Source organism: Suncus etruscus, chromosome 5 (assembly GCF_024139225.1).
Source record: "Suncus etruscus isolate mSunEtr1 chromosome 5, mSunEtr1.pri.cur, whole genome shotgun sequence".
NCBI lineage: Eukaryota > Metazoa > Chordata > Mammalia > Eulipotyphla > Soricidae > Suncus > Suncus etruscus.
This window is the reverse complement of record NC_064852.1, coordinates 60,727,053-60,751,125: the sequence shown is the minus strand read 5'-3', so window position 1 is coordinate 60,751,125 and position 24,073 is coordinate 60,727,053.

Sequence of the window (24,073 nt, the reverse complement as noted above, 5' to 3'; positions counted from 1 at the left end):
AACAACAACACAATAATTGTGGGGGACCTTAACACGGCTTTGTCAACACTGGACAGGTCAACCAGACTGAAACCCAACAAGAATATACTAGACCTGAGGAGAGAAATGGAAGAAAGAGGCCTAGTGGATATATATAGCACACTCCATCCCCAGAAACCTGGATACACATTCTTCTCCAATGTACATGGGACATTCTCCAGGATAGACTACATGCTGGCACATAAAACATACCTCCATAAGATCAAGAGGATAGAAATTTTGCAGACTACCTTCGCTGACCACAAGGCTCTGAAATTATTTGTGAACTCCAAAGGGACTCAGAAGAAACACTTTAACACCTGGAAGTTAAACAGCCTCATGCTCAATAACCAGTGGGTCCGAGATGAAATCAAGGAGGAAATAAAAAGGTTCCTGGAAACAAATGACAATAAAGACACAAACTCTCAGAACTTATGGGACACAGCAAAAGCAGTACTGAGAGGAAAATTTATAGCTTTGCAAGCACACATCAGGAAGGAAGAAGGAGCTTACCTGAGTAGCTTAATGACACAGCTAATAGAACTAGAAAATGCTCAACAAAAGGACCCAAGAATAGGAAGACAGAAGGAAATAACAAAGCTGAGAGTAGAAATCAACGAAGTGGAAACTCAAAAAACAATTCAAAAGATCAACGAAAGCAGAAGTTGGTTCTTTGAAAAAATAAACAAGATTGATAGACCACTGGCAAACCTAACAAAGAAAGAGAGAGAGAGAAACTTGATAACTCGTATCAGGAATGAAAAAGAGAGATCACTACTGATATGACAGAGATTCAAAGGGTAATCAGAAACTACTTTGAAAAACTCTACGCCACTAAAAATGAGAACCTTGAAGAAATGGATAAATTCTTGGACTCTTATAATCTTCCACGGTTGAAGGAAGAGGATGTAGCATATCTAAACACCCCCATCACCATTGATGAAATTAAAACAGTAATCAAATGTCTGCCGAAAAACAAAAGCCCAGGTCCAGATGAATTCACTAATGAATTCTATCAAACTTTCCAAGAGGAACTACTGCCAATCTTGGCAAGACTCTTTCATGAAATTGAACAAACAGAAACACTTCCAAATAGCTTTTATGAAGCCAACATCACCTTGATACCTAAACCAGACAGAGACGCTACCAAAAAAGAAAATTACAGACCAATATCACTGATGAATGCAGATGCAAAGATCCTCAACAAAATCCTGGCAAATAGGATTCAATGCCTCGTTAAGAAGATCATCCACTACGATCAAGTAGGTTTCATCCCAGGAATGCAAGGCTGGTTTAACATCCGTAAATCTATCAACCTAATACACAACATCAATAACAAGAAAAATAAAAACCACATGATCATATCAATAGATGCAGAGAAAGCATTTGATAAGGTCCAACACCCATTCTTGATCAAAACTCTCAGCAAGATGGGAATGGAGGGAACCTTTCTCAATATAGTGAAGGCCATCTACCACAAGCCAGGGGCAAATATTATCCTCAATGGAGAAAAAACTGAAAGCCTTTCCTCTAAATTCTGGCACAAGACAAGGCTGTCCTCTCTCACCACTCCTATTCAACATAGCACTGGAAGTACTTGCTATAGCGATTAGGCAAGAAAAGGATATCAAGGGAATCCAGATAGGAAAGGAAGAAGTCAAGCTCTCACTGTTTGCAGATGACATGATAGTCTACTTAGAAAACCCTAAAGACGCTATCAAAAAGCTTCTAGAAACAATAGACTCATATAGCAAGGTGGCAGGCTACAAAATTAACACACAAAAATCAATGGCCTTTCTATACACCAATAGTAATAAGGATGAAATGGACATTAAGAAAACAACCCCATTCACAATAGTACCACACAAACTCAAATATCTTGGAATCAACTTGACTAAATATGTGAAGGACCTATACAAAGAAAACTATAAAACTCTGCTCCAAGAAATAAGAGAGGACACACGGAAATGGAAACACATACCCTGCTCATGGATTGGCAGGATTAACATCATCAAAATGTCAATACTCCACAAGGCATTATACAGATTTAATGCCATCCCTCTAAAGATACCCATGACATTCTTCAAAGAAGTGGATCAGACACTTTTGAAATTCATTTGGAACAATAAACACCCTCGAATAGCTAAAGCAATCATTGGGAAAAAGAATATGGGAGGAATTACTTTTCCCAACTTTAAACTGTACTACAAAGCAACAGTTATCAAAACAGCATGGTATTGGAATAAGGATAGGTCCTCAGATCAGTGGAATAGGCTTGAATACTCAGAAAATGTTCCCCAGAGATACAACCATCTAATTTTTGATAAAGGAGCAGGAAATCCTAAATGGAGCAGGGAAAGCCTCTTCAACAAGTGGTGTTGGCACAATTGGATAGCCACTTGCAAAAAATTAAACTTAGACCCCCAGCTAACATCATGTACAAAGGTAAAATCCAAATGGATTAAAGACCTCGATATCAGCCCCAAAACCATAAGATATATAGAACAGCACATAGGCAAAACACTACAGGACATTACAGGCATCTTCAAGGAGGAAACTGCACTCTCCAAGCAAGTGAAAGCAAAGATTAACAGATGGGAATATATTAAGCTGAGAAGCTTCTGCACCTCAAAGGAAATAGTGCCCAGGATACAAGAGCCACCCACTGAGTGGGAGAAACTATTCACCCAATACCCATCAGATAAGGGGCTAATCTCCAAAATATACAAGGCACTGACAGAACTTTACAAGAAAAAAACATCTAACCCCATCAAAAAATGGGGAGAAGAAATGAACAGACACTTTGACAAAGAAGAAATACGCATGGCCAAAAGACACATGAAAAAAATGTTCCACATCACTAATCATCAGGGAGATGCAAATCAAAACAACGATGAGATACCACCTCACACCCCAGAGAATGGCACACATCACAAAGAATGAGAATAAACAGTGTTGGCGGGGATGTGGAGAGAAAGGAACTCTTATCCACTGCTGGTGGGAATGCTGTCTAGTTCAACCTTTATGGAAAGCGATATGGAGATTCCTCCAAAAACTGGAAATCGAGCTCCCATACGATCCAGCTATACCACTCCTAGGAATATACCCTAGGAACACAAAAATACAATACAAAAACCCCTTCCTTACACCTATATTCATTGCAGCTCTATTTACCATAGCAAGACTCTGGAAACAACCAAGATGCCCTTCAACAGACGAATGGCTAAAGAAACTGTGGTACATATACACAATGGAATATTATGCAGCTGTCAGGAGAGATGAAGTCATGAAATTTTTCCTATACATGGATGTACATGGAATCTATTATGCTGAGTGAAATAAGTCAGAGAGAGAGAGAAAAACGCAGAATGGTCTCACTCATCTATGGGTTTTAAGAAAAATGAAAGACACCCTTGTAATAATAATTTTCAGACACAAAAGAGAAAAGAGCTGGAAGTTCCAGCTCACCTCAGGAAGCTCACCACAAAGTGTGATGAGTTTAGTTAGAGAAATAACTACATTTTGAACTGTCCTAATATTGAGAATGTATGAGGGAAATGTAGAGCCTGTTTAGGGTTCAGGCGGGGGTTGGGTGGGGAGGAGGGAGATTTGGGACTTGGGTGATGGGAATGTTGCACTGGTGATGGGTGGTGTTCCTTTTATGACTGAAACCCAAACACAATCATGTATGTAATCAAGGTGTTTAAATAAAAAAAATTATGCATTAAAAAAAATTACAACAGAGAAATACATTAAAAGAGCATCAGAATTTCCTGAATTGAAGAATTTCATGACTGATGTTTAGTATTCAATAGATAGCTTTACAATATACTTACACAAACAGATGAGTCCTTTATCTAAATACAAATCAACATAAATTATCTAAATAAAGAAACATGCAGACAAAAAGAATGAAGTCTATATTACTTTTTAAAATCTATTAAATACAACAATGTAGATATCATGTAGTCTCAGAAGAAAATAAGTGGGAGAAAGTGTCATATTATTAGTTAAACATTGATAAAAATAATTACTGATATGAAAAGAAGATATTTGGACATTCATAAGTATCAAGTCACTATGTCCCACAAACAACAAGAACAACAACAAAAAAATGAAACCCCCCCAAAATTGTAAGTCAATAAAATAGAAAAGGCAATTTTTAGTATCTGATGAATTGGGGGAAAAAAGTTGTTGATTATAGATTATGTCAAGTCTCATAAGGTAATATTTACACGTAGAGAGCAAATATATATATATATGTATATACAGAAAAAATACATTCCAATCGAATATATAAGATAACCCAGAGAACTGACTATAAAAAGTCAGTTTATTTTTGTTTAAAAGATGTCAAAATATAAATTCTTTGCAGAGTAAAATAAAAATATTTGTACCCTTTTTATTAGATATAAAAACTTACCTTTCTTGTTAACATTTTTATTTAAGCACAATGGTTACAAACATGTTCATAGTTGGTTTTCAGTCATAAAAATGTACAACCCCCTTCACAAGTTTAACAATCAATGTCCCCCATCTCCATCCTCCCCAACCCCCTGCTTGTATTCAAGATTCAAGATGGGCATACTATTTCTATCACTCACTACCATTGTCATGATAGTTTTTGGTGTAGTTATTTCGCTAACTGCACTCACCAATCTTTGTGATAACAAAAATTATCTCTATTTTCTAAGTATTATTACCATACTAGATTTTTTATTAATACCTTTATTTAAACATCTTGATTTCAAAGATGATTGTGGTTGAAATTCAGTCATGTAAAAAAACACCCCCATTCACCAGTGCAACGTTCCCATCTTCAGTGTCCCAAATCTGCCTTCTTCCCACCCCACCCCGACTGTACACTAGACAGGCTTTCCACTTCCCTCATTTATTCATATCATTATTATGATAGTTCTCAATGTAGTTATTTCTCTAACTTCACCCATCTCTCTGTGGTAAGATTTATGTCATGAGCTGGACCTTCCAGGCCTCCTCTATTGTCTCTGAGAATTATTGTAAACATGTCTTTTATTTTTCTTCAAATACATAGATAAGTGAAATTATTCTGCATCTATCTCTCTCCCTCTGACTTATTCTATTCAGCATAATAGATTTCATATACATACATGTACAGGAAAATTTTATGACTTCATCTCTCATGATGGCTGCATAATATTCCATTGTGTATATGTACCACAGTTTCTTTAGCCATTTATCTGTTGAAGGATATCTTGGTTGTTTCCAGAGTCTGGCTATTGTAAATAGTTCTTCAATGAATATAGGTGTAAGGAAGAGATTTTTGTATGGTATTTTTTTTGTGTTCCTAGGGTAGATTCCTAGGAGTGGTATAGCTGGATTATATGGGAACTCAATTTCCAGTTTTTGGAGGAATCTCCATATCACTTTACATAAAGGTTGGACTAGATGGCATTCCCACCAGCAGTGAATAAGAGTTCCTCTCTCTTCACATCCCCGCCAGCACTGCTTGTTCTCTCATTCTTTGTGATGTGTGCCAATCTCTGTGGTGTGAGGTGGTACCTCATATTTGTTTTGATTTACATTTCTCTGATAATTAGTGATATGGAGCATTTTTTCATGTGTCTTTTATCCATTTGTATTTTCTTTTTATCAAAGTGTCTGTTCATTTCTTCTCTGCATTTTTTGATGGGGTTAGATATTTTATTTCTTGTTAAGTTCTGTCAGTGCCTTGTATATTTTAGATATTAGCCCCTAATCTGATGGGTATTGGGTGAATAGTTTCTCCCACTCAGTGGGTGGCTCTTGTATCCTGAGCACTATTTCCTTTGAGGTGCAGAAGCTTCTCAGCTTAATATATTCACATTTGTTTATCTCTGCTTTCACTTGTTTGGAGAGTGCTGTTTACTTCTTAAAGATGCCTTTAGTCTCAATGTCATGGAGTATTTTATCTATGTATTGTTATATTTACCTTATGGTTTTAGGTCTGATATCAAGATCTTTAATTCATTTGGATCTTAGCTTTGTACATGGTGTTAGCTTGGGGGTCTAAGTTCACTTTTTTTGCAAGTGGCTAACCAGTTGTGCCAACACCACTTATTGAAGAGGCTTTCCTTGCTCCATTTAGGATTTCTTGCTCTTTTATCAAAAAGGTGACTGTATGTCTCGGGAACATTATCCAAGTACTCAAGCCTATTCCACTTATCTGAGGTCTGTTTATTCCAATACCATGCTGTTTTGATAACTATTTCTTTGTAATACAGTTTAAAGTTTGGGAATGTAATGCCTCCCATATTCTTTTTCCCAAGAACTGCTTTAGCTGTTTTATTTAGGGTGTTTATTGCTTCAAATAAATTTTAGAATTGTTTTCTCCACTTCTTTGCAGAATGTATTAGGTATCTTTAGAAGGATCACATTAAATCTGTACAATGCTTTGGTGAGTATTGCTATTTTAATGATATTAATCCTGCCAATCCAAGATCAGGCTATGTGTTTCCATTTTCAAGTGTCTTCTCTTATTTCTTGGAGCAGAGTTTTATAGTGTTAGAAAAATAAAAGACATTTTTGCAATAATTTTCAGAGACAAAAGAGAGGAGGGGTTGAATATCCAGCTCACGACATGAAGCTCACCACAAAGAGTGATGAGTGCAGTTAGCGAAATAATTACACTGAGAACCATCCTAAACAATGTTAATGAGTGGGGGAAGTAAAAAGCCGGTCTAGAGCACAGGCCTTGATGGGGTGGGGAGGAGGGACACTTGGGACATTGGTGATGGGAATGAAAATAAATAAATAATGTTAAAAAATAAATATGACTTGTACCACATTTTATTAGCCATTATAAGCTTGTCCTTTTATACAAATAGAAGGTGCTGTGTAGAAAAATAGTTTGAAAAGTCAAGATTTGAGTTTTCGTTCCATTTACTTATGCTTAAAAGAAAATAAGAATTCCAATAAAATTAAAAAATGGCAAAATTTTTTGGCTTGGGTTGTTAAAAATATCAGGAATATTTCTTTTTTATTTTGCCCAAAATCTATTATAGAAATCTAAGAAATATAGACTTAACACTATATATATGTATATACATTTATGTATACATATATTTTAAAGGAGACAAGGGGACTCATGTGTATTTGTGGTGTTAAGAAAGCACAGAACTGGGGCTGGTTAGATAGCAAAGAAGTAGGGCATTTGCCTTGCACAGGGCCAATCCAGGATGGATGGTAGTTTTATTTCAGCATCTCATATGGTCCCTCGAGCCTGCCAGGAGCAACTTCCATAGTGTAGAGCCAGAAGTACCTCTGGGCACTGCCAAGTGTCACCCCCCCCCAAAAAAAGCAAACAAACAAAAAAGAAAGCACAGAACTAAATATTTAAACCATGAGTCAACAGCATGATACCCAAGGTTTAATAGACAAATTAAAAAACAGTATTTATTAGTATGGCAGGCTAGGGGGGTATGGGATGTACTCTGAGAACATTGTTGGATAAAGGATGACACTGTTAGTGAGATTGGTGCTGAAACATTATATGTCTGAAACATTTTACCTATCTGTTATTCTATATACCTTTATGTTTTCAAGATCTTTAACCCATTTGGATTTTACCTTTGTAATGGTGTTATCTGGGGTCTGAGTTCGCTTTTTTGCAAGTGTCTAATATTCTTAATCATTTAGAAATAAAACTAAAGGGGCTAGAGCTATAGCACAGCGGTCGGGCATTTGCTTTGCACGCGGCTGACCCATGACAGACCTTGATTCAACCCCCGGCATCCGATATTTTAACCCTAGCCCGGAACAATTTCTGAGCTCATAGCCAGGAGTAACAGTCGAGTGTTGCCACATGTGATCCCCCCAAAAACAAACAAAAAAAGAAATATAACTAGAATAACATTAGTGAGAAACACAGATTCATTCTCCAAACAAATGGAGTCATTGGTGGTTTGTTAGTAGTTGACTCCTAAATTGCTTGATTTCCTCCAATTGTCATTTGCACTGGAACATTTTCTATTCTGCATTGTAAACTTCTAATTGTTCTCTAACATCAAAGACAATGAATATGTGTTTTTCTTTCTACATTGTTCTATTTAGTTTTCAGGATAATGCAACAAAATATCATACCCTATTTGCTATAATTTGAGAAAGCAAAACACTTCTGTTTTAAGCACAATTCATGAATAACAGAGAGAAATATAGTATATTAAATTAATAGTTTAAAGTCTAGGGATCATAGTGATAGTACTATGGAAATGTACTTGCCTGGCTTTGATCCCTAGCACAACATATGGTCCCCCCAGTCCTTTTATGACTGATATCTGAGTCCAATAATAAAGTAAGCCTGTCCTGAAAAGCACAAGGCGTCCCTCTTAAAATTTGTTATTATAATTTTTATTTTAATCATAGTGGCTTACATATCGTTCACAGTAATATTCCAGGTACATTTTAACATTGAATCAAGAGAATTCTCATCACCAAATTGTCCTCCCTCCACCTCCATTCCCATTCTGCCTCCCATATCCTCCACCCTCACCTCAGGGGCTGCTAGAATGAGTGGTCCTCTCTGTGTCTAGTTTTACTACTTAGTGATCTTTATAACTGTTTGGTCTTGGTATCTCCATTAATTCCCCCTCTAATTGGGAGGCGGGACTAGATAGTTCAAGTTATGTGGTTTTGTTTGAGGAAGAGAAAGTAATAACATGGGATAAAAATCAACTACGCTGACAATGGGCAGAGTCCTAGATGCTCTCATCCTTGGTTTGAGAGACGAAGGGGAAAAAAGAAGGTGAAACGCCACAACAGTTCACAAAGAAGTGTCAAATAAAATATCCAGTGAGCACTGCAGCAATAAAGATATGCACCACATAGTTGCCATGGTCTTGAGATAAAAAAAACATGACAGAGCGCAAAAACAAAGAAGAGCAAAGAAGAAAAAGTAAATATATAAATAAAAAAGTGGACAACTACTTCAATTTCCACACCAAAACAAAGAAATTAACAAAAATTAGATAAAAGAAAAAAAAAGATTATTTTGTGCTTTTTGTCTCTTTCTTCTTTTTCTTCCCTCTTGCATAGGCACAGTATATATTGGGGTCATCCGAAAAAGGAATCCCTTTGGCCTAAACATTTTTGATAGAATAAAAAATTTTAGAGAAGATATGTAGAGGATGAAGATTACTAAATATGAGCTACTTATCCCATATTGTCTCTTAAACATATATTTGTCTCTCTGACCTCAGATTTCTTTAAACTTTGTTTAATAAAAAACATTTGTTTCAAATTTATTTACTTTTGTAAATATTGCTACAAATGAATTCAATGTGTTTTCTATTAAACTTAGTGAAAAATTAAGTTAAAGATGAGGGTCAACTTATAAATTAGTCATTATTAACACATTAAATATAACTATAATAAATATTGCTACAATCTTAATAAAGTGCTGTTTAATGTTTCATATCTGTGTATACTTCACATGTGTAAAAATACATCATAGTGGCTGAATTAAGTGGTCTTGAAAAAACTTAAAAGCTGGGCTGAAATGAAAATTCTCAAACATCTCTGCTTGGACTATTACAGATGTAAAATATGTTCAATTCCTATTTTGTATGCACTTAAAAAACCCATATGAGGAAAATAACATGGAAAATAAAAATTATGCCTATGAGGACCAGCCAACAAAAGAATTTGACACCTGTCTGGAATTGTCCACCTATCTGGAAACTGAATTTGATAAAAAAAAAAATAGACTTCCTTGGGGCCGGAGCGATGGTGCAGCGGTGTGGCTTTTATCTTGCATGCTACTGACTAAGCAAGGAACTAGTTTCTATCCCAGGCATCCCATATGGTCCCCCAAGCCAGGAGTAATTTTTGTTTGTTTGCTTTGTTTTGGGGCCATACCAGGTGAAGCTCAGAGGTTACTCCTGGCTATGTGCTCAGAAATCACTCCTGGCTTGAGGGACCATATGGGGCACCGGGGATCAAACTAGGTTCGTCCTGGATGAGCTGCATTCAATGAAAATGCCCTACAACTGCGCTATAGCTCTGGCCCCATCCAGGAGCGATTTCTGAACACATAGCCAGTAATAATCTTTGAGCATCACCAGGGGTTATCCCAGAAAACAACAAAAAATTTAGACTTCCTCAGGGAGATGTCTACATGTGTCTTGGTGATAGAGTACATGCCTTGCATGTGTGAGTCACTGGCTTCCATTGCCAACAATAAAGACTTCCTGGTCCCTTTCTTATATTAATCTGCTTCTTTTGAACATGCAGAAAAAGTTGTTTCTTTAGGAATTGATCGCACCATCTTTCAAACTGTTGTTTAAACTGACTAAAGTTTTTTTCTCAGTCCATCATCTTATTTGGTCTCCTGGATCAGCATTAGTACTAGGCCTTAGTAGGTTATAATCTAACTAAGATACAAGAGTCTCTCAGGCCACTCAGGCCACACATGGCACATGAGAAAGTGAACACAGTGATTTCCTCATCTTCAAAAGTCAACTTCTTTCCATTATATTTTTGTAGGTCCATTAAGAAGGCTAATCTATAAAATATTAAGCTGAATGATAAAAGGATGTAAATCATTTACAACTTTACTTTTTTATTACAGAATTTTAGAATAATATCCAACTTTACATTTCTACTACAGAATTTCAGAATAAAATCAAATTTAGAAATGTCATTTATTACCATATTTTGTATTGACTTCACTATATTCAATCTACTTCTTTGACTTTATGTCTTTGACTTTATTCTTCCCCATTGGTTTTCAGGCAAAATCTTATGTCTAAGAGAACAGGTATGTTAAAAATGCACAGAGACATAAAATATAACTGAATGAAGTGACCTCATGCTTTGAGTGTTTGTGCCTGATATCTGAGCCACAGATGTTTTATGAAGATTCTTGAAACTTTGCAAGATCAAACTTAGTTGCATATAGCTGAATGACAAGGCAATTGTGGCGAGAAGTGTCATACAGCTACTATAGAATAAACGTTTTGTTGACTTGTGCTATTTCATAGGTATCTAGTAAGTAACATGGGGGGGGGGGAATCACAATCCAATTGACTTAGGAATTGACATGAGATCTTGATCATTTTTACCCAGTAAGAATAGTTCAGTAAGTGGATATTCATAGCTATTCAGAAATTTTTGACTTTCCAAGTACCTATTTAGAGAGTGGCTGTTAGTAAAACTACATATTATGGGCTCTAGAGTTGTAACTCTCAGTTTTAACTTCAGGAATAGAAATAACCCTAAGCTGCAATCTGGGTAGCATTACACACTGTGTAAAGTACTTTTGGATCTCAATCTTTACTTGACATTAAAGGAACAAAGATTAACTTCCATGGAATATATATGCTCAGTGTTGTCTGTCTAATTTTATGTCTAATTTAATGAGATTAAATCTGGTATACCCACTCTACAGAAGATATCACCTCTAAGCACAAAAGCTATAATCCTTTCGGTTCAGTCTATATTTATGAGTCTGTAGAGTGAGACCATGGATGATCATAAAGCCTAGTAGGGCCAAGGCTTAGATAATTTTGGGAGATACTAATCTCATTTTATTCTAAACCAGGTAGAGTAACACCTTTTGCTTTTGTTTAACAAGTTTCAAGACTGCTTTCTTCCTGCCTTTTGTGTTCAAATACAAAGCTGAGTTTGATAAAATTCCTTCTTGCTCAGTATCCTAGCATAGATATGGCAAGGTTTTTAGCACCAGGTCTGGTCAGAAAGGGGTCCTACTAGAATCACTCTGAGACTCACTCATGACAATGGTGTCTCCAAGGCAAATATATAGGGAGTATGTTTGGGTTCAACTGTCATTACAGTGGGGTTATTCAAGGAACATGTCCAAGTCAACTACCATACATCAACAGGTAAGTATTTTTAATTTTTTCTCTCCATTGTTTTCTGGGCTTCATTCAATCTCAACACAAGTAACATGACAGTAGTGCTTGTCCTTGTTTCTTATCTATTGAAATGTGTAAAGTATATGTGTGTGTTTTAGAACAATTAACTGCTATCTTTAACAGTCATGTTGGGTCAACAGTTTGTACTCTTTTTTGAAAACTCAATATTGAAATTTCCCTGTCTACTTTACATTGCTTATATTATACCTTATATCACTTCAGAGAAATTTTTATAAAAGATAAGTATAGTGATATCATTCAGTCTTCAGTTTAGCCCACTAAGTCATGCCAATTCTACTCTTACTAAGCTAGATGTTTCTTTTAAAATAAAATTTTAAATTGACTTGATCATAAGTGACTAAATTGTTGCCATTGGAGTTAGGGAATAAGGCAATAGAATTGAAAATTTTATTTTTGTTTATTTCCAAGTAAAAGCATAAGGGCAGTTGAGCTCCCCTCTGACAGCGGCAATGTGATTTGGCTTCATACAGACTTATCTCATGCTGGGTTTCTGACAGTTTGACAGATTCTGCATCTTGCTTGAAAATGAGCCTGTAGAGAAGTTTTTGATGGCATGGATACATTCCTCCTCTGGGGAACATCAGTCCTTTCAAGGCATCTCCTGCTGGTGACCTTTATGTGTTTCTATATTATAGGTATTTCTACAGGTGACTCAGCTGATCTAATGACATATGGTTGAATTTTTAGAGGACTTAAGAGAGCAACAATATATCCTTCTTTCTGGGACCATGAACAGAGCTGGGTGACATTCAAGAACAAAAGGATTAAATTTCCATAAAGAGAGATTGTAGTGGACATCACTACCCTCATAATTCAATAGTAGTATTGTACGTCATGTAGTTTTCTTAGTGTCTGGTAGACTAATATTTAAATACTTTCTGAAATCTAGATAGTTGTTTGGATATTATTCTAACTTTCTTAACAACTTTATTTAACTATGATTATAAACATGTTTGTAGTTGGGTTTCAGTTATATACACACACACAAACACACACACAATTATATATAAGTATATATATATATGTACAGGTTAAAGGAAGTGTTGTATATATATATGTATATATATATCATCTCACTCATCCTCCACCCCTAGCCTGTATTCGAGACAGGAATTCTATTTCTCCCACTCACTTCCATTGCCATGATAGTTGTTAGTGTAGTTATTTCACTAACTGCACTCACCACTCTTTGTGGTAAATTTTATATTGTGGGCCAATCATTCCAGCTCTCATCTCTATTGTCTCTGGTATTAATACAATATGTCTCATATTTTACTAAGTCCCACAGTTGATTGATACTATGCTGTGTCTATCTCTGTTCTGCTGACTTATTTCATTCATCATAATAATGTGTAGAAAAATTTCATTACTTCATTTTTCTTGAGGGTTGCTCAATATTCCATTGTGTATATACAACTGTTTCTTTAGCCCCTCGTTTGTTTTTGGACATCTGGATTGTTTCCAGATTCTGGCTATTGTAAATAGCATTGCAATGAATATAACTATACAAAAGGCATTCGTGTAATGTGTTTTATGTTACTAAGGTATGTCCCTAGGTTAGTTGGATCATATGAGAACTCAATTTCCAGAGTTTTGAAAAAATCTGTATATTGTTTTCCATACATGCTGGACTAGACGACATTTGCACCAGCAGTGAATGAGAATTCCTTTCCCCCACATCCCCTCCAACATTGATTGTCCTTGTTTTTTGGTGATGTGTGCCAATCTCTGTGGCAAGTCATGGTACCTCATTGTTATTTTGATTTGTATTTCCCTGATGATTAGGAATGTGGAGAATTTTATCATGTGTATTTTTGCCATTTGTATTTTTTCACTGAGGAAGTATCCATTCATTTATTTTCCTTATTTTTTGATGAGGCTCGATTTTTTTATCTGTTAAGTTCTGTTAATATAAAGGAGGACACAAGGAAATGGAGCCACACACCCTATTCATGGATTGGGAGGATTAACATAATTAAAATGACAATCCTTCCCAAAGCATTGTACAGATTTAATGCAATTCCTCTAAGGATACCCATGACATTCTTCTAAGAATGTGGATCAAATACTCTTGAAATTCTCTTGAACCATAAAAACCCATGAATAGCTAAAACAACTCTTTAGAAAAAGGAGATGGAAGGCATCACTTTTACAATTTTCAATTGTACTACAAAACAATAGTCATTGAAACAGAAGAATCCTCCTGTTTTTTGTGTGTTTGAATGTTTGCCCCCATTTTTCTTTTTTTCTTTTTTTTTTCTTACCTTCATACAGAACCACATAACTTGAACCATCTTGTTCTGCCTCACAAATTGAGGGGGAAATAATGGAGGGCACTAAAACCAAACAGTTGTATGAAATTGAGTAGAAATAAAAAAAATATCAGACGTAAATACCAAATCCAAAGCCAACTACAACAGAATCAATACCTAATCTATAACAAATAAGACACAGAAGGGGGGGGCCGGGAGGTGGCGCTAAAGGTAAGGTGCCTGCCTTGCCTGCGCTAGCCTTGGACGGACCGCGGTTCGGTCCCCCGGTGTCCCATATGGTCCCCCAAGCCAGGAGCAACTTCTGAGCACATAGCCAGGAGTAACCCCTGAGCATTACCGGGTGTGGCCCAAAAATCAAAAAAAAAAAAAAAAAAGACACAGAAGGGACCACTTATACAAGCAGCCTGGGGGGCAAAGGAGGGGCAATATGGAATGCATGCTGGGAACAGGGTTGGAGGGAGGACAACATTGTTGGTGGTAATTCCCATTATTCAATCTCACTATGTACCTAAAACACTACTGTGAATAATTTGTAATCCACTTTGATCAAAAGAAGAATTATTAAAAAGATAAAACAGCATGGTCATTGAAATAAACACAGATCCTCATATCAATGGAATAGACTTGAGTATTCAGAGAATGTTCCTCATACATAAAATTAATTAGTCTTTGGTGAAGGGGCAAGAAATACAAAATTGAGCAAGGAAAGCCTCTTCACCATGTGGTGATAGGACAGCAAATCAGCAACACGGAAAAATGTAAACTCAGACCTCCATCTAACACCATGCAAAATGGTCAAATATAAATGGATTAAACATCTTGATATCAGACCCATAACCATAAGCTATATAGAAGAACATGTAAGTAAAAAACTTTATCACATTGAAACTAAAGGCATCTTTAATAAGGAAACAGCAGTGCCCAAACAAGTGGAAGCAGAGATAAACAAATGAGAAGTTTCTACATTTTAAAGGAAATAGTGGACTAGTATACAAAGGCCACCCACAGAATGGTAGAAATGCTTCACCCATACCCATCAGATAAGGGGCTAATATCTAAGATATACAAGGTATTCAATTTTGAGAGCATGAAAACCGGCTAAGCTTTGCAAAAGCCGGCTCCCTGTGTGTGACACCAGGCGGGGAAAATCCGCAAAAGTACACCGGCCCAGTGGGGCCCAACTGTGAAAAACTGTGAGTGTGACCTGTCTATGTCTGTCTACTGTCCTCTTGCGTGAAACTCTTGCGAGTGGGGCAAAAAGAGGCTCCAGCAGAGCAGGGCCGCTCGCTTCGCTACGCGGCCATGCACTCTTTCTAAGGAAAGAACTCCATTGCAACAAGAAGGAAAAATCACACTAAGAACGGCGCTATATCACAGAAGCAAACATTCCTCTCTGGACTGTCTTCTCTGTTGCATGCTCGGGCCTAAGATTTGACCCAGTGTGAGGCTTCATCCATGGAGGACTCCCCTCCCTTAGAGGCAAGTCAGCCCATTCAGAAAGGGAGGAGCCAGAGGAGTGTGCTGCCTGCATCATATAGACAATGAATACCACCACAACACGTAGAAAAACCCACAATACAAGTGTGACAATGGGGAAACAACGCAGGCCAGCATCAGACATAGAGAATGAAGATGACAATTCTGAGGACCAGATAATGACCAACCAACTAATCAACCTCTCAGATAAGGACTTTAGACTAGCAATATGGAAGATGCTCAACGGACTCCTAGAAACCATGGATCGAGTTGAACAGAACACTAATAAGAACCAAGAAAATATGAAGACAGAAATCACAAAACTCCAAACTGAAATAACATGTCAACTAAAAGGACTGAAAAAGTCAGTAAACGAAGTGAATGACAAAATGGATAAGCTCTGGGACAGGGTATCAGAAGCTGAGAATAGACTTGGTGCTGTGGAAGATGAGATACATAACAATTCCATACAGAAGGAGAGATTGAACAAAAAACTTAAAGCAAATGAGCAGACAATGGAAAAATTAGTCAAAGAATGGGAACAGATGAAAATAGAATTCTATGATAAGATCAACAGAAACAACTTAAGAATCATTGGAGTCCCAGAGACACAGGAAGAAAATTTCCAGGAAGAATCAATGGTCAAGAACATCATTAAAGAGAAACGTCCAGAGCTAAAGAATATATGTGATCAAATCCTGTATGCCCAAAGAGTACCAACCAAAAGAGACTGCAGAAAAACCACCCCAAGTCACATCCTAGTCACAATGACAAATCCCACAGATAGAGACAGAATTCTGAAAACAGCAAGATCAAAAGGGGAAATCACGTTCAAGCAAGCTTCCCTGAGATTTACAGCAGACCTGTCACCAGAAACACTCAATGCCAGAAAGCAGTGGTGGGATATTGTGACAAGACTGAATGAAATGAATGCTTCACCCAGAATACTATACCCAGCAAAACTCACTTTCCGGTTTGACGGAAGAATACATGGCTTCACAGACAAAAAACAGCTCAGAAACTTCACAGACACAAAACCAGTCTTAAGAGAAAAACTGAAAGACCTAATCTAAGACAAGACTACCCAAAAGACACACCAAATTTTGAAATAAAGATGGCGTTAAATCCCAGGACAATTCTTTCTCTCAACGTCAATGGACTAAATGCACCAGTTAAGAGACAAAGAGTGGCTAAATGGAAGAAAAAAACTCAATCCAACCTTCTGCTGCCTACAAGAAACGCACCTGAATAGTCAGAACAAACATAGACTCAAAATAAAAGGCTGGAGAAAAATTATCCAAGCCAACAACACCCATAAAATAGCTGGAGTGGCCATACTAATATCAGATAATGCAAACTTTATACTCAGGAAGGTTGTAAGGGACAAAGATGGACATTTTATATTAATCAAGGGGTACGTAGAGCAGGAAGAATTCACTCTCCTAAACATATATGCACCGAATGAGGGGCCAGCAAAATATTTAATACAACTGTTGACAAATCTGAAAAATAATATCAACAACAACACAATAACTGTGGGGGACCTTAACACGGCTTTGTCAACACTGGATAGGTCAACCAGACTGAAACCCAACAAGAATATACTAGACTTGAGGAGAGAAATGGAAGAAAGAGGCCTAGTGGATATATATAGGACACTCCATCCCCAGAACCTGGATACACATTCTTCTCCAATGTACATGGGACATTCTCCAGGATAGACTACATGCTGGCACATAAAACATACCTCCATAAGATCAAGAGGATAGAAATTTCGCAGACTACCTTCACTGACCACAAGGCTCTGAAATTATTTGTGAACTCCAAAGGGACTCAGAAGAAACACTTTAACACCTGGAAGTTAAACAGCCTCATGCTCAATAACCAGTGGGTCCGAGATGAAATCAAGGACGAAATAAAAAGGTTTCTGGAAACAAATGACAATAAAGACACAAACTATCAGAACTTATGGGACACAGCAAAAGCAGTACTGAGAGGAAAATTTATAGCTTTGCAAGCACACATCAGGAAGGAAGAAGGAGCTTACCTGAGTAGCTTAATGACACAGCTAATAGAACTAGAAAATGCTCAACAAAAGGACCCAAGAATAGGAAGACAGAAGGAAATAACAAAGCTGAGAGCAGAAATCAACGAAGTGGAAACTCAAAAACCAATCCGAAAGATCAACGAAAGCAGAAGTTGGTTCTTTGAAAAAATAAACAAGATTGATAGACCACTGGCAAACCTAACAAAGAAAGAGAGAGAGAGAAACTTGATAACTCGTATCAGGAATGAAAAAGGAGAGATCACTACTGATATGACAGAGATTCAAAGGGTAATCAGAAACTACTTTAAAAAACTCTACGCCACTAAAAATGAGAACCTGGAAGAAATGGATAAATTCTTGGACTCCTATAATCTTCCACGGTTGAAGGAAGAGGATGTAGCATATCTAAACACCCCCATCACCATTGATGAAATTAAAACAGTAATCAAATGTCTGCCGAAAAACAAAAGCCCAGGTCCAGATGGATTCACTAATGAATTCTATCAAACTTTCCAAGAGGAACTACTGCCAATCTTGGCAAGACTCTTTCATGAAATTGAACAAACAGAAACACTTCCAAATAGCTTTTATGAAGCCAACATCACCTTGATACCTAAACCAGACAGAGACGCTACCAAAAAAGAAAATTACAGACCAATATCACTGATGAATGCAGATGCAAAGATTCTCAACAAAATCCTGACAAATAGGATTCAATGCCTCGTTAAAAAGATCATCCACTATGATGAAGTAGGTTTCATCCCAGGAATGCAAGGCTGGTTTAACATCCATAAATCTATCAACATAATACACATCATCAATAACAAGAAAAATAAAAACCACATGATCATATAAATAGATGCAGAGAAAGCATTTGATAAGGTCCAACACCCATTCTTGATCAAAACTCTCAGCAAGATGGGAATGGAGGGAACCTTTCTCAATATAGTGAAGGCCATCTACCACAAGCCAGTGGCAAATATTATCCTCAATGGAGAAAAACTGAAAGCCGTCCCTCTAAATTCTGGCACAAGACAAGGCTGTCCTCTCTCACCACTCCTATTCAACATAGCACTGGAAGTACTTGCTATAGCGATTAGGCAAGAAAAGGATATCAAGGGAATCCAGATAGGAAAGGAAGAAGTCAAGCTCTCACTGTTTGCAGATGACATGATAGTCTACTTAGAAAACCCTAAAGACTCTATCAAAAAGCTTCTAGAAACAATAGACTCATATAGCAAGGTGGCAGGCTACAAAATTAACACACAAAAATCAATGGCCTTTCTATACACCAATAGTAATAAGGATGTAATGGACATTAAGAAAACAACACCATTCACAATAGTGCCACACAAACTCAAATATCTTGGAATCAACTTGACTAAATATGTGAAGGACCTATACAAGGAAAACTATAAAACTCTGCTCCAAGAAATAAGAGAGGACACATGAAATGGAAACGCATACCCTGCTCATGGATTGGCAGGATTAACATAATCAAAATGGCAATACTCCCCAAGGCATTATACAGATTTAATGCCATCCCTCTAAAGATACCCATGACATTCTTCAAAGAAGTGGATCAGACACTTTTGAAATTCATTTGGAACAATAAACACCCTCGAATAGCTAAAGTAATCATTGGGAAAAAGAATATGGGAGGAATTACTTTCTCGAACTTTAAACTGTACTACAAAGCAACAGTTATCAAAACAGCATGGTATTGGAATAAGGATAGATCCTCAGATCAGTGGAATAGTCTTGAATACTCAGAAAATGTTCCCCAGACATACAACCACCTAATTTTTGATAAAGGAGCAGGAAATCCTAAATAGAGCAGGGAAAGCCTCTTCAACAAGTGGTGTTGGCACAATTGGATAGCCACTTGCAAAAAAATTGAACTTAGACCCCCAGCTAACATCATGTACGAAGGTAAAATCCAAATGGTTTAAAGACCTCGATATCAGCCCCAAAACCATAAGATATATAGAACAGCACATAGGTAAAACACTCCCAGACATTACAGGCATCTTCAAGGAGGAAACTGCACTCTCCAAGCAAGTGAAAGCAGAGATTAACAGATGGGAATATATTAAGCTGAGAAGCTTCTGCACCTCAAAGGAAATAGTGCCCAGGATACAAGAGCCACCCACTGAGTGGGAGAAACTATTCACCCAATACCCATCAGATAAGGGGCTAATCTCCAAAATATACAAGGCACTGACAGAACTTTACAAGAAAAAAACATCTAACCCCATCAAAAAATGGGGAGAAGAAATGAACAGACACTTTGACAAAGAAGAAATACACATGGCCAAAAGACACATGAAAAAATGTTCCACATCACTAATCATCAGGGAGATGCAAATCAAAACAACGATGAGATACCACCTCACACCCCAGAGAATGACACACATCACAAAGAATGAGAATAAACAGTGTTGGCGGGGATGTGGAGAGAAAGGAACTCTTATCCACTGCTGGTGGGAATGCTGTCTAGTTCAACCTTTATGGAAAGCGATATGGAGATTCCTCCAAAAACTGGAAAACGAGCTCCCATACGATCCAGCTATACCACTCCTAGGAATATACCCTAGGAACACAAAAATACAATACAAAAACCCCTTCCTTACACCTATATTCATTGCAGCACTATTTACCATAGCAAGACTCTGGAAACAACCAAGATGCCCTTCAACAGACGAATGACTAAAGAAATTGTGGTACATATACACAATGGAATATTATGCAGCTGTCAGGAGAGATGAAGTCATGAAATTTTCCTATACATGGATGTACACGGAATCTATTATGCTGAGTGAAATAAGTCAGAGAGAGAGAGGAAAACACAGAATGTTCTCACTCATCTATGGGTCTTAAGAAAAATGAAAGACAGCCTTGTAATAATAATTTTCAGACACAAAAGAGAAAAGAGCTGGAATTTCCAGCTCACCTCAGGAAGCTCACCACAAAGAGTGATGAGTGTAGTTAGGGAAATAACTACATTTTGAACTGTCCTAATAATGAGAATGTATGAGGAAACTGGAGAGCCTGTCTAGAGTACAGGCGGGGGTCGGGTGGGGCGAAGGGAGACTTGGGACATTGGTGATGGGAATGTTGCACTGGTGATGGGTGGTGTTCTTTACATGACTGAAACCCAAACACAATCATGTATGTAATTAAGGTGTTTAAATAAATTAAAAAAAAAACAAGGTATTCAATTTTTGACTTATAGCAATTGAAAGGATAAAAAAGCCTAGAGAGGACTTAGAGCTCATCCCTTTTCTCAGTGTATATAAAATATTACTAAAATAGCAACTGGTCATTTCCACAATAAATTAGAAATTCACTTCAGAAAGAGATATGGTTCATAACTTTGTATATAATTTTATTAAATAATGTAAAAAAGGTCAATATTTTATTCTTTAGATAAGAATAATACAAGAATTTCTTGTAGACCAAAGCAGAAACATTAAACCCTAGTGTAAAAACCATAATAAGTTTGTAAGAAATATTTCAGAAGCTTACCACAAAGAGTGATGAGTTTAGTTAGAGAAATAACTGCATTTTGAACTGTCCTAATATTGAGAATATATGAGGGAAATATAGAGCCTGTTTAGAGTACTGGCGGGGGTTGGGTGGGGAGGAGGGAGATTTGGGACTTGGGTAATGGGAATGTTGCACTGGTGATGGGTGGTGTTCCTTTTATGACTGAAACCCAAACACAATCATGTATGTAATCAAGGTGTTTAAATAAAAAAAAAACATTTATATAAATACCCTGTGATATATCTTTTAAAAATAAAAAAAAAGAAGGATGGTGATGGAAGGGCAGACAAGAAACCTAATTATTTCAGGGATTATCTGAGTATGTGTGTTTGAAAGAGTAATTGGAGTTTTGTTTTCTTGTATAACATTTAACTGGAAGTTATTTGTGTATTAATGTTTGAGTTAACAACTTGTGATAGAATCAGAGACATAGCACAGGTGTCTACCTACTGACTTGTATTAGGGTAAACCTTGTATGATCAATGGCACTATCTATATTATATATTACCCTGAGAAAACTCAAGGAGTTATACCTAGGACAGAGACAGGAGCACTACAGTGACCCAAGCCCTCATCTTAAATACTAAAGTATGATAATAATACTCAAATATGTTATCACAAATTAGCATTAGAAGACTATGAAATATTACAGTAGGTAAGGCAACTGCTTTGCTTTAAGTCATCCAAGTGATACAGTTCCATCCTGGCAACCCAAATGGTTCTAAATGCCCTGAAAAAAGGGAATCACCAAGAAAAAAAAGCTAGAATAAAGCCTTAAATACTGATGAATATGGCTAAAATACTAAATCAAAACAAACAAACAAGCAAACAAATAAAATACACATGTACCTGAACTCACATCTATTTATAAGAATACAACTATAAAAAAAAGAAATATTTCAAGATATTATACAGTGAAAAATTATTTAATATGCCACTAATGGAAATACACCTTTCTGGGAGGCATTTAGCTTTTATATCAATTTGAAACTAAAATATTTTATTTAAAAAATACTAAAGTAGATCTCTCCTGTGCCTGTTTGTGTTTCTTGAATACCTGAAGATCTCCTCGGAGACCTAGGGAGCGCACCCCCAAAAAACTGCATTCTGAAGCTGCCCAGTGAGTGAGTGAGTAAAGTCTGGGTGTGGGGGTTGCCAACCAACAAGCAGAGCTCTCTGACCTGTGGAGGCTCCGCCCTGCTGTGCCTTTGATCACTCTGAGGACTTCAAGGGAAATCTCTCCTGTGTCTGTCTGTGTTTCTTGAATACTTGAAGGTCTCCTCAGAGGCCTAGGAAGCACATCCCAAAAAAACTGTCAAGTAGGAGGCAGTAGAAGAGCGTGACCACTTCGCTTCGCAGCTGTGCACTCTTTCTAACCAATGAACCCCACCACAACATGCAGGAAAAAACAAACTACAAGCATGACAATGGGGAAACCTCGCAGGCAAACACCATGCACAGAGAATGAAGACGATAGCTCGGATGACCTAAAAAATTCCAACCATCTGATTAACCTCTTGGATAAGGAACTTAAAATAGAAATATGGAAGATGTTTGTAGAACTGAAAGAAAGCATAGATCGATCTGAACAGAACACAAAGACAGAAATCAGAAAACTTCAAACTGAAATAACAGATCTGAAAAACATGGTAGCTCAACTGAAAACCTCAATGGATAGTCTCGCCAGCAGGGTAACAGCAGCTGAGGAGAGAATCGGAGTACTGGAAGACGAGATGCAGAAAAACTCAACACAGCAGAAGAAATTGGAAAAAAATACTAAAGTAGTAATGCCTTAATTCAGATGTTTATTTTCTTTTCTTTTTTTGGGGGGGGGAGGGTCACACATGGCAGCACTCAAGGGTTACTCCTGACTTTATGCTCAGAAATCATCCCTGGCAGGCACAGGGGACCATGTGGGATGCCGGCATTTGAACCACCGTCCTTCTGCATGAAAGGCAAATGCCTTACCTCCATGCTATCTCTCCGGCCCCAGATGTTTATTTTCAATGTAGAATGAGTAAATTAAACATCAACAGTCCAATGATGGTAACTTCGTGCACACTTATTCTCATATTCTCAATTCAATACTTACCAGGCTATTCCTAATTTGCTCTTTAATTTCCCAATACAACTGCCACAACTCCAATACTCAGAATGATTTAAAGTCATCACATTCTAAGGTCAAACATTAAAAGATACAGTGGCAACAGTGCCACGCTTCCTCAAAGTACTTTTCCAGAGGTCCAAAGTGAAATAGATCTATTGACAGAGGATGGCAGATTTCAAACACTGGCACACAGACAGCTGTTTTTTTCTTTCAGTATTATGAACATGGTTGAGTCAAATTTGTTAGATAATTAATTAGCAGTCTTATTTGAAATATCACACAGGACTAAAAACATTGTGATCACCAGGAGGTAGGGAAATTTTTTCCAGTACATTATAAATTAATTCACCAGAATGCTGCTCAAGAATTCATCTCAATTCTTATATTCTCTATCAAAATATAGTATCAGATAGACTGTACAAGTTAAAATTCAGTCTTAGAGGATATCTTTAATTTAGATGTCAGTCCAAGATTAGACTATGGACTCTGCTCTTAAACTGCCTGCAGTAGATGACAAGTTCAAGCAATCTACTTTTGAGTTTTTAGATTTTTTAACAGTTCACAGAGTTTATAGAAGCATTTTACGTACTATATCATCAATATATTATGAAAATATACAAGATAGGAAAGCCATATAGAACAAATACATATGGCAAAATAAGGGGAAGTGGTAGAGTCTTGATTCCCTTTA